Raw genomic sequence first — 13,152 nt, forward strand, 5'->3', positions numbered from 1 at the left:
TTGAAGAAACCTCCTCCTGGAAGCCCCTGTCAATCTTGCCCTTTGCCCCAGCCTGGCCAAGCCCCCTTGGGTGCCCGCATCGTAAGGACTGTCCCTTGGCCTGTGAGCTCGTAGGTAGGGATCTCGTCAGCTCTGCCTCCCCAGGTACTGTAGGCGCTCAATGGATATTTGAAGGGGGGGAAGTCCCGAATGAATGAATAAATGCATGTGGAAGGGTCCATTTATATTCACTCATTCGATTTGTTTATTCAACAAATGTTTGTTGATTACCTATTAGATTGAGGGGCTGGGGCTGCAGCACTGAGTCTGACAAGCAGGCCCCTGCCGTAGGGAGCGCGTGTGTCTGCAGGCAGGGGAATGAACATCGTCTCTCTTCTATCTCTGAGGCTTGGGAACTTACATGTCTTCTCTGCCCAGACCACTGAAGAAACCCTTTTGAGTTAAGAAAGCAGGACAGGTTCCCAGGCCGGGTGGAGGCTGGGGCCAGGCCCGGCCCTGCTGCTTCCCCTCTGCCCCTCCTGAGGATATCCTGGTCTTGAAGGAAGATTGCTCCCCTTCTCCCCGCCCTACCCTTCCTCTTCCTCCCCCTCCTCTCCCTCAGCTGTTCCGTTTCCAACCAGGCAGCTTAACTTAGGCCTCCCGGTTGGGCTTTTAATTTGGATCTGTTGCCAGCCGTGATTGTATGTTAAACAAACTCCAGGCGATTATTAAAAACATGATTATCACGGTTTATTGTCTTGCTAGGTCCTCGGTGGGTGTTCTCGTGCTGAGAGCCGGTCAGGCCTCCCTGATGCTGAGGGGTGAAGACCCCCAGAAAGGATCTGCCCTCATTCCTGGCCTATCGCAGCTCATAGGGAAGGAGGTGGCCATGGGGGCAGAGGGACTCTTCTGAAGGAGGACGGAGGCCTTGGGGAGATGCAGTGATGTGGCAGGGAGAGCACTAACCCGGCATCTGGGAGGCCTCGTGCCAGCTCGCCCTATGACTTCTTTGGGCTTCAGTTTCCTCTTCTGCAGACTGGAGAGCTGGGCCAGATGACCCAGCGCTCCAAGGGCTGAAGTCCAAGTGTCTGCTGGGGCTAGAGGGACTTCACTGTGCTCCATAGAAAGGCTCAAGCCGGGGACACTTACAAGGCCTCCAGAACATTTCATCATAGGTGTCAGATGAAATCCCCCAACCTAGTTATGCTGACCCCAGACCATCTTCCTGAGGTCAGGCTGCTCTTGGAAAGTTCACCTCTGGTTCGAGGGACCAAGGGACACACTCAGACAGCAGCCCTGGCAAGGTGAGGCCAGTGGAGAAGAGAGAAGCCTCCTGGCTTGAGAGCCACGACCCTGGGTTCTAGTCCCGGCTCTGCCACTGACCGACCGAATGGCCTTGGGCAGGTCACATGTCCGCTTAGGCCCTCAGTTTCCTCTTCTGTAAAATGAAGGGGTAGACAGGTCAACGATTCGCAAACTTTGAAAAATTAATGGTGTTTTTTTTTTTTCTTTCCCCAAACAGAATCTCCTGTAGCAGCCAAAGATACAAGGCAGAGCTGGGGAGAAGCTGCTTGGAAGTCCAGAGCTGAGAACCTGACCCACTGATCTCTTAGAGCTTGGCCCCTGCCTCTGCCCCATCTGGAATGCTGGTCTACCCCATCAGCTCTCGAAGCCTTACCTTAGAGTCAGTTGGGATGCCACTCAATCTGCTTCCCAGTGTGCCCGCTTGACCCTCCCCACCTCCCATTAAATGGGGAGGGCAGACAGGCTACACTCCCACTTGGGGGCAGGTGAGGCCCAGACTGCTAAAGGGGGAGGTCTCCCAGAGCTGGGATCAAACCTCCTGACTCCTTTGTCTCCAGCCCCTCCACCGAGCACACAGGGCAGAGCTGGGCAGAGCCCCCGTGTAGCTCCAGGTGCCCACATGCCTGCACCAGCCGCCAGCCTCCTGCCTTCCTTCCTGCATTCCACCTCCACTTGGCTCCTCAGGCAAACGCTTGGGCCAATCCCAAGCCTGATGAATCTTTGATGAATTCTGAGTAAAGGCACTTTTAAAAATTCAGAAAGTTAGGGAGGTGTCGGGACTGAGGGAGGCAAGATGCTTCTGCTCCCCTCCCATCATTCTCCCCATGTTGGTCGGCTAACAAGGCCTAAGCTCGGGAGTGCAGGGCTAGGGGAGAAGGGCCGGACATAGCTGAGCCACCCAGACCAAGAGTGCCTGCAAAACAAGGCCACCTCCCTCGAGAAGGCTTCCTGCTAGCCCTTCTGATGGAAGCAGAGGCAGATTCTAGAACTGATGGCTATTAGAGATAGAAACCACTTAGAAATATGATCTAAGTCAACCTCCCTGCTCTGTAAGGAGGTAAGGAAACTAACTCTCAGAGAGGGGGAGGTACATGCCCCAAGTCAGGCCCCAGGTGGCCACGGCAGGGCTGGATCTCAGACTGCTGTCTCCCAGGGCAGTGCCGAGCTCAGAGGCCACCTCTGGACCCAAGTGCCCGAGACGGGCTTCCTGCTCCAGATGCAAAGCTGACCCAGCAGAGCCATGTCCATGATGTACAGGACCCATGGGACAGCTTGGCTATCCCTCAGTGAGAGCTGGAAGGGCAGAGACTCCGGGAAAGGGGAACAGAATGAGGCAGTCACCCCCAACCCTTGTCCCCCCAGTCATCAAGGCTTAACGGAACTGGGTCTCTTCCCTGCTCTGTTTCCCCCCAAACCCTTCAGGTCGACTTTCTAGGGCTTAATTTCCTCTTTGCATCTTGTCCCGAAGGCTCTTTCAGCACAGTTTGGCCTAGATGAATCCACGTCCAGACGGGTGCAGTCTTCCCAGCTGGCAGCTGGACGTGGAGGGGTCACTGTTCCAGGTTCCAGTCCTGACTCTACCGCTCCCTAGCTGTGTGACGGTGGCAGGTCACAGAACCTCTCTGAGCCTCCTTGCTTCTCATTAAAATGGGAGATGCTGAGGATTACATGCGATGGAATGGGGGAAACCGAGCCTGATAGTATTCCCATCACCTTCCAAAATCTGGTCTCCGAGTCCTAAGAAAATCAGGACATTTCCCATAACTTTGTTCACGGTCTTCCTTGAATCCCCATCGCGTGTGATGTCCTTAGGAATCCTCCTAACCTGGGGGCAGAGTTAGAGTGCCACACCGCACAACTCAAGGGGGCACCATTCATATTACTGAACACGCAAATGGCGCCCCCTGGAGTTGTACGCAATCTTCGTGGCCCTATGTGGTGCCGTCCTCGGCAAGAGGCAGGCGTGGAACGTCTCAGTCCTTCAGTTCTCAGAGGGAGAACTCTATCGGGTTTGTTTTTCTCCTGCTGAAGTTCCATTCCCTTCTCTTGGCGGTGATATCTGTTATCTTGCCTGGTTCTCTGTATTTTGAACTTTACTCCCAGAACCGAGATTTCGACTTGATTCCCATAATTTAGACTTCAGCTTCGGAAACAACTTCTCCCTTCACCAACATGTCCTGCTTTGATTTCCAGGCACGTAAGATTCTAGAGGCACATTTTTTGGTCTATTTCAATTGCACATTCTTAGGACTTGTAAATATAAAAGAGGCCCATAAACTGAGAGATGCCAGGTAATAGCCTCAAAACCATACATTTTATATCAGAACCTGAAAAGCGGGCCCTATATCGGGCCCCTGGGTTCGCACCCTTCAAGTCTTCGGATCCAAGGCGAGATTCTGCACGTGCTTCAAGGGGAGGGAGGGTCTACAGTGCCCAGAGCCCAGAATCACATTTGTATTTATATTTGGAACCCTATCGCTTCCACCCCAGCTGTGTGACCTTGTACGCATCACAAAGGAGATGATGTCTGCAAAAGACCGCCATCGTAAACTCTCTGAGATATGAGGTCTTCTCTGAGATATGAGGTCTTGCCGCCGTCCCCATACCACAGAAGAGAAAGTGGAAGCTCAGAGAGGTCAAGTCGGGTTTCCCAGAGTAGCTGGGATTCACCCTAGACCTGCCTGACTTTGAAGTTCATGGTTCGCCTCCTAGCCTGGTTTGACCGTATGCACGTGTTTTCCGGAATGTGTGTGCTAAAAATACATACAACACGAAACTTACCATGTTCGCTGTGTTCAGTGTATGCAGGTCAGTGGTGTTAAGTGTATTCACCTCCTTGCACATGCATGTACTACCTTCCATCTCCAGAACCTTTTCGTCTTCCCAGACCGAAACTCCATACCCAGAAACACTAACACTCCGTTCCCCTCTCCCTCCAGCCCCTGGCATTCACCATTTGACCTCGTGTCTCTGTGAATTTGACCACTCTAAGATCCTCGTATAAGTGGAATCGCCCAGAATTACCTTTTGTGACTGGCTTATTTCACTTGACATAATGTCTTCAAGGTTCCTCGATGTGGTAGCACGGGTCAACACGCTGACTACTATTAAGGCTGAGCGCGATCTCCCTGCATGGATACGCCACATTTGTTCCTGTAAGGATGGGCTCTAATGCATGGACGCACCCAGTACATGGTGGGTACGAGTCCTGTGGTATTATCGCTGTCTGTGCTTATTATTTAATTACGTGACTCTTTGAAGCACTTGCTGCAAAACTCAATTCTCCAGTAATTTGCTAATAGTAATGATAATAATAAATACCCACCAAAGAGAGAAATCCTTTCTTTTATCCCGTTTCAGGATTTCCCTGGTCTGGTGGGCTCAAACTGGTGTCGCGGGAGCTACCGGGGGGGCTCGTTAACCATCTCAGTGCCTCTGGTGTCAGCAAGCTCCCTGAGTTCTGAGGTGCCCCAAAGTCTGAGTGCTATTATCCTGATCTTTGAAATTTTCCCTGGCAGTATCTGGCAAGCTGCCCCAAGACCAAGGTCAGCAGGGTGTGAGGGCAGAAGAGGGGAAGCACGGAGCTTCTGAGCAGCTTCTCTGAGACCCTGCAGGCTCTGACTTTGTGACCGACCCCATTCTGACTTTCCTGTGTTGGACAAGCATTCCCACCCTTTCTGGGGAAATGCCTGACACAAGAAATGACCTATTCAGACCTGCAATTGGAACTCAGGCAGACAGCTGTGTCCCTCTCACCTCTGCCTGCCAGGTGGGTCAGGATGGGATTTTTGGCTGGAGGCTGGCATAATTAAGAGCTTTGGTGAACAGGCTGGATGGGGCTCTTTGTTTATAACGCGCTCACATGGACTGAATGTTTGTGTGTCCCACCCCCTCCTCCAAGAGTCATCTGCTGGAGCCCTAATCCCTAGGGTGGTGGTATGAGGAGGTGGGGCTTTTGAGAGGTAATCAGGTTATGGGGTGGAGCCCTTATAATGGGATTAGTGCCCTTAAAAAAGAGCCCCTCGACAAGTGATCGGACTCTCTTTCTGGATCATGCGAAGATACCAGTGGAAGTTCAGGCAGGAAGTCAATCCTGGCTGAGACAGGGAATGTGCTAGCATTGTTAGCTCCTCTTGACCAAACCATGACAACCAGGGACCCAGAGTAGGGTGGAGAGAGAGAGCATTGAAGAGGCAGATGGAAGGTATCTGGTGCGCTAGCTTCTGCCTTCCCATTTGCCTGGAAGTCCTTCCACTCACTCTCCGTTGTGGGATGACAACCTCATACTGATCCTTCAGGACTCAGCCTAAAGCCACCTCCTCCAGGAAGGCGTCCCTGATCTCTACAGGCAGAGCTGGATCCTCCTGCCCCAGGAAGCTTGCGGTTGTAGCCTAGTAGCAACTGCACAGTTGTAATTGAGACCTTTGCTCAATCATCCCGTTACGCAGGGTCTTTCTGGGGTGGAGGGAGAAGGCTGGAAGGCTCAGATTTACTCATAAAGAGAGAGCTAAACATCACACTGTGGCATTTTTATAAAATGATCGCATTTTCCTTCTAAGAATCACGTTCTGATTAAGAATCCTGTCAGTTACTGTGAAGCACAGTCCCAGATTCAGGCTTCGGTTTGTTGAATTGGTTTGGAGATCAGCTAGAGATTTTGAATGTAATAAGATTTTGAGTGACGAAAATAAGGCAGTCAGAATGTTACACAATTCAGAATTCAGCAGACAGTCTTTCCCAAGCCCTCCATCACTTCCTTCCCATTGTCTTGTTTTCCCTGTAGCCTTCAGGTTAGATGTCCTGGATAATGTCCTGGCCGCAAGAAGCTATATTCTTACTGGAAAAAAAATTACTGTGTCACTTTAAAGTCAACAGTTTTGAAAAAGAAAAAAAAAAAAAGCACAAAGTCCACTACCTTATTCAAAATGGTGGTTCTCCCAAATCTATGTTCTGCAATTCCCACTTGGGATTCTATTCTGTGACTTTGTCGCGGCCCAGGGACATGATATCGACAGGAACCAATACACATAGACGAAAATGTGTAATTATTGACCACTGTGGATGTGGCTTCAAACGCCCCTAGGACCCCTGGGATTATCTGTTAGGTATTCCCTGATTTCAGGGTCCATAATCTTTGTATATGAGGGACAATCACTTCCAGATGCCCTCCGAATGGTCCGTTTGGACCACTCAAGGATTGTTTTGTCCGGCATGGATAGAGAACCTACTGTGTGTCTGGAACTGGGTCAACGTGAGTGGTGCCCCCTGCAGTATCAGAGAAAAACAGCACAACCTGCCCTGGGGAAGGATTCCTGTGCTTTACTTTAAGGAACACTGTGAAATGTGCAACATTGAGGATTTCCCCTCTTGCACTGGCTGCTAGGAAGCTCAGAGGCAAGCATGCGGCTCCACTCCAGCGAGAGTGTGGAACTCCCGGCAGATGTCTTGGGTATTTGCTTCGTCCTGGTTTTCGCCCTGTTTCTTCCGATACCATTTTTCTTTCCCCGTTGACTTAATTTTCACTTAGTTTTTCTGTGTGGAGCTTTGCTGGCCTCTTCAAATCATTTTTGGAACAGGGTGGAGGCCCTTATAGCTGGATAAACAGACCATTTTCTCTGTGTTTCCCAGGTGCCTGATGCAGGCTTCTAGTCTAGCATTTGTCATGTTTTATTATCATTGCTTGTTTACGTGTTTGACTCCCCCGCGGGGCTGCGACGACCACCTGGCTTCCCCTTAGCTGGACTCCTCTGTGTGCCGGAATATGTCAGGATGGGCTGTCCCCTGAACCACATTTTTCAGACACTGAGTCTACCACTGCCATGCTGCGCCTACTCTACGCAGACCCCCACCCCACCCCCACCCCACCCCACCCCACCCCCACCCCACCCCCACGCACGCACACGCATGCACGCATGCACGCTCGCACGTGGGCTCAGAGGCAGGCTTAGCATTTCTCAGCATCTCTCCTGCCCTGATGGCTCTTCTGTATGTGCCACTTTGAGGCGCGGGCAGACGGAGCTGGTCAATACCCAGAGGGAAAGAGAATCAAGAACCCATGCCTGAGAACATGGAGAGGGAAAGCAAGGGTGCCGACTGTTTCCTCCTACTGCTCGGCCCTGGGTGGGCTCCCCTCCCTCCCCTTGGCCATCCAGGTGATGGGGTGGGGGAGGCCGTCATGACCAATGGAATCACGGGATCCCAAGGTGGTAGGCTCAAGATTATTCACGTCTCATCCAGGAACTCAATTTGGACCATTCTCTTACCCGACTCCGTCCCCTCCCCCACTAATCCCCCTCACGTGTAGAAGGAGCAACTGAGGCCCAGAAAGGGAGAGTGATTTCTTCAGGGTCACCTGGGGAGTGAGCTCTTCGCTCTGTGAGCATCAGGCACAAGCAGAGCTGGTGGGGGAGCTTTCCTAGGGTCCTGGAGGCAGCCGCCCAAGGGGCTTGAAGGCTGGCCATTCATTCTGGCTAAACTCTCTTTTCTGCCCCGCCCCCACCATAGGATTCTTCCCGGAACTGTGTAGTTTCTGGAGATTTGTTTTGAAGGACGAAAAGGAATGACAAAGGGGCAGTGTGGGGGTGGATGGAGTGAAAGTTGGCCCAAGTGACTTCCTTTGTGAGGTGGGAGAGAGAGACTTGAACCATCTAGAGCAGGCCTCCAGGGGTCCTGCTGCCTACCTGCCAAGTGCTGAGGGGGGTGGGGCGGGGAGTGCCAGTCCTCCTCCCGAGAGCTTGCTGGCTGCTTGGTCCTACTGCCAAGTCGCCAATCTTTTTTTTTTTTTCCAAGAGAAGCTGAAAATCTGATGTTTATGTGAAACCCAGATTTTCACATTTGACAACCGATTCAAAAATTTAAAAGCTCTGTGTGAATACAACGGGTAGACCTTATTTGGATCCTTATTCAAACCACCTGTGAAAAGACATTTTTGAGGCAATTAGGGAAATTTAAATACAAATGAGGTACTAGGTGCTAATAAGGAATTATTCTTCATTTTGTTAGGGGGATAATGCTTGTGTGGCTCTGTTTTTAAAAAGTCCTTATCTGCTAGAGAGATGTGCTGAAGTATTTATGGGTGAAATAATGTGATGTCTGAATTTGTCTTAAAATACTTCGGAAAATACAATGTGTGTGGGGGGATAGATGACGTGGGATTGGCAAAGTGGTGATAGTTGCTGAAGCTGGGTGATGGGTTCATGTGGTTTCATTGTTCTAGTCTCTGCTTTGGGGATGTGTTTAAAATGTCCTTTAAAACAAATACTCCGTTGGTGGGCTGGATGGGGCTTAGACCACCATTTTTCCTCTAGTCTGGGACTTTCCTGTATAAGGCACAGAATACCAGGGTGTGGAAAAACCCGAGATAACACTGGTCAGAGGTTGGCAAACTATAGCCCGGGTGGCCAACTCTGGCTTGCCGCCCATTTTTGGGGGGTCAATAAAGTTTTATTGGAACACAGCCATGTCTGTTTGTTTTATTCTGTCTCTGGCTGCTTTGGCCCTGGGACAGCCAAGGGGAGTAAATGAGGTGGGAGGCCCTGTACTTTGGAGAGCCTGAGATACTTACCATCTCATGCTTTACAGAAGGGGGGATCTGAAGACCCCCAATCCAGGTCAACAGCCATCCATCTTTAGCAGACCCTTGTGCCACATCTTCCAAGCCCAGTGCTACTGTGGGGCTGGAGAAAAAGTGGACCCTGCTGGTGGAGGGGAGGAGACCCAGGAAAACTGGTCTCAGGGAAGGAATGAGGTCAGTTGCACACAATGAGAGCTTTGAACACCTGTGCCAGAGTCAGCTGACATTCTAGAATGAACCAAGGGCCACTCTGACTGAGGTCGTGTGGGGCAGGCAGGGAACTTGGGCTTTGGAGCCAGGCAGATCTCATGTCCAATCCTGACCCTGTCACTTAGTGCCATGGCCAAGTTTATGCCTTTGTTTTTTTCTTCCGGAAAATAGAAATAAGGTATAAGCTTGTGTGGCAAATTAGAGGTATTGATATTTGCATATTGCAAATAGTAGGCGTTTAATAAATGGTCATTATTATTCCTATTATATCCCTGTGCTGTAATCACTGAGCTTTTGGGCCATAAAGACTCAATGTTACTCAATTTTATTGTTAACCTGAGATATATCCTCTAATAAAAGGAAATAAATGTGGATTATAGAGCATTCATGCCACTATTGTTGAAGGCAAAACAAGATGTTTATTGATCTTTTAAGAGAAAACAAAGGAGAAAATTATATTCTTCGCACATATAAAAATGCCGTGCCTCTACGTGAGTGAGATGTGTGAAGTTTACATCAGATGTCAATTGTAGATAAGGTTTCCCATGTGAGCGTATGCATGAGACTGTGCTCTTTATGTAATCTACTTCAGACGGTAGGTAGTAGGCAGATTCTGGAAAGCTTCCAGATACATGATAGGGAGTCCATGGTTTGGCTCGGTCTCTCCAGACGTTGCCCGCGCGGGCATCTGGGATACACCTAGGGCTATTGTGGAGAGAGGAGAGAAAGTATCTGGCATAAACTACCCTGCACGGCACCCGGCTTTGTTAGACGTTCACCAAATTTTATAACTCCACCAGTGCGTCCAGGCTTCCGCCATCCACGGTTCATCTGACTTCCGTTCGCCCCAGTCCCAGACGCCCCCTGTTTGGCCGATTGGGCAAATAGTTTGGTTTGCTGGTGATGTACCCTGTGTTCATGTTTTTTCAGACCACGTTTTCCAAACATTACTCTAAACACGGTTCTTAGTCCGTAGCCCTGAGAACAAGCTCCCAGGTGATGCCACATCTTTGCCACACATTCAATGTCAAGGGCGTAGATGTTGCACAGGGGCTCAACCTTGACACTACTGACTTCTTGAGCTGGACCACTTGTTAAGGGCCTCTCCTGTGCTTCTTAAGACCTTTAATAGCATCCCTGGCCTTTGCTCACTAGTGAAGCAACAATTCCCCAGGTTGCGACAACCCAAGTGTCTCTAGACATTGCCAAATGTTCCTTGGGGGGCAAGATCATTCCCCCCCCAGTTGAGAACCCTTGGTGCAGAGAATAATGTATCCCCAGGCAACAGCAGGGCTCACGCCACTCTCTACAAACAGCGCCCCCCCCATTACGGCATGTAATCAGATATCGAGTGCTAGTGTTCGGATGACAGTGACAATGATGGTATCAGTGATGGTGGCTCTCACAGATCCCCACGCCCAGAACCTGGTCTTAGCTCTCCCACCTCAAGGACCCAGAGGTCCTTCCGACTTTCATCACGCTGCTTTGCTCCAGGTGTACCTGCCAGCGCGTCTCTGATGCTCACTGCCATTTTGACCGTGCGTGAGGCTGTTGCTGCCATGACCCATGCAGCAGAAGGGCAGGCGTTATTACCTTTGCTCTGCAGATAAGAGAACTCTTCAGTGCGAAGTGAATGGTCCCAGGTCACAGGACATCTTGGAGCCAGAGCTGGGAAGCTACCCAAGATGTCACAACTGTCCCTGGAGGAGGTCGGTTTGACCATTTTCCCCTGAAGTGTGGAAGATTGCCATCCCTCCCCTTTTCCTCCTTGTCCCCTCGGCCAAAGGTCACCAGAATAGTAATGCCTGGCAATTAGGGAACATCATTTAAAGCATTTTACAAGCAATTACTCTGCTAGTCCTTCATGACAACACCACAGTGGTCATAGAGGTGAGGATGGAGGCACAGTGAGAGTTAAATAACTTCCCCGATGTCAAAGAGCTGGGAAGCGGGAGAGGCAGGCAGTGTGGCCCAAGAGCCCACGTGCTCTATTGCCTGTTGAGACTTGGAAATGGAATCTGAAGTCTCTCTACCTTGCTTTGACAGCATGGAGTCCAAGGTCATGGTCACCAGTTGCCAGATGAGACGTCTCCACTTGAGTGTGGCCGCCGATGCGCCCAGACCACACCTAACGGCATCGGAGCCCCTCCCTCCACTCCTGCTCAGCAGGAGACAGCCCCTCTGCGCCAGGCTTCAAAGCTTACTCAGGTTTTGTAACTGAGTGACAGACACACAGGCTTGTTAGCCTTGTAATGAATGTCCCAGCCTCCTCTGGTGGGAGCCAGCCTGCCCAAGGATGATGGGGGGCGAGAGGCAGAGGAGCCTCCTTCAAAAGCCTTTAGTCATTGTCAGGAAAGGCAGAGAGCACACCGGTGTGGGCCGGTAGAGCACAGACACCAGCTGGCTGCGGGGTTTCCACAAACAAGAGGGAACAAGGCAGAAGAGGATCCGATTTTGATTTAGAGCTTGAATCCCAGCGCAGCCACTTTCTAGCTGTGTGACTTTGGGCAACTGGCTTGACCTCTCTGAGCTTCAGGTTCTTTGTCTGTAAAATGGAAGTGCTTACACCCACTTGTGAAGATTAGAGGAAATCCACGGGAGGTGCTTGGCAGACCCTGGGCATTCCATAAAAGGAAGGGGTTAAAGGGGTTATTATAAGGAGACTGAGACTAGAAATTGCATGAGCCGGGCACTGGGAGGTCTGTGATGCTTACTGAGAAGGTTGAAAAGTCTTTTAACAGACGGGCACCTGGGTAGCTCAGTTGGTTAAGCGTCTGACTCTTGATTTCAGCTCAGATCATGATCTCAGGGTCGTGAGATCAGCCCTGAGTCAGGCTATGTGCTGGGCGTGGAGGCTGCTTAAGATTGTCTGTCTCCTCTTCCTCTGCCCTTCCCCTCTCCCTTTCTAAAAAAATAAAAAGGTACGCAATGGAGCATGGCTATGCTTGTCTTTTCAAGATCCCCTTCTTGGGGGATCTTACCTTTGGAGAATTTCCCTTCCTCCACTCCATGTAGTGTTGGTGGGACTGCCAATCCCAGAGTTGTGACTCCGTTTAAACCTCAGGGTGGGCACACGCTATGTTACAGGGCAGGTGGCCCAAGCTAGACCTATCAGAATCTACCCTGGGATTTTATATACAGACCGTAGGGAATAAGGCTCTTTGCCTGTTCTCTGAGATTACTAAACTGGATTTATTTAAGCCTAGAAATATCTGAGACATGGCCTCTACCCCCACTTTTCTGTCCCACCTACCCCGTGCCACAGAGAGGCCTGTGTCTAGGAGGAGAAGACTGCAGACAGACGGACACGTAAGAAAGGGAATGCTGATCCGGTGATTTCATTTAAAATGCCCCCAACCCCATCCAGTCTCCTCCACTAAATAGAATCCCCTCTTCGCTCCAGCTATCTTGGGTTGGGTCTTCGTCATTTTCGACCGTTAAGAAGGTATCCCGAGAGACATGGGGTGAGCTGTGGTGGGCATCCCGCTAAAGGTGTAGAGGTCCAAAGTCAGGAAAGGCTGTCTTGGGATGACTTCCCCATTCCAGTGTCCTCTGGCACCTTGCGCGTCCTTTTATCTTGGACAGTGTTACAGCCTCCTTGGAGGGAGCCGGAGGTAGTCAAGGCTGGAATTCTGTTCCTGGACAGGCTCTGTTCATTGCACTTTATCTGCAGATACTGGGTATTGGGCAGGACACGCATGGTCTGAGTTGTCACCCAGTGCCAAGCACCTGCAGATTCCTGCCTTGGACATGGGCTTCTAAGTGTGCCTGGGCAGTGCAGTTGCACAGGAGCCCGGGAGTAGGAACAATAGTCTCGAAGGGTGGCTAAGTCAAGAGCTGGCCCTTCCAATCACATTGGGAGGACAAGGGAGTGCGGTGCTGTGCGGGGCTCCCAGAATGCCCCTGGCCGCATGGAGCAGGTTCATTGGAGGAAGTGTCGCCGCACAGATGGGGTATAAATTGGAGAGAGAAACTCTGCCTTGGATTCAGAACAAGGCCAGTGGGGTGGCTTTCGGAAAATTTGGAGGCATGGGGACACTGATATATTAATACAGAAAGGGAAAAGGGAAGCTACTCTTTTTTCC

Source organism: Ursus arctos, unplaced genomic scaffold (assembly GCF_023065955.2).
Source record: "Ursus arctos isolate Adak ecotype North America unplaced genomic scaffold, UrsArc2.0 scaffold_24, whole genome shotgun sequence".
NCBI lineage: Eukaryota > Metazoa > Chordata > Mammalia > Carnivora > Ursidae > Ursus > Ursus arctos.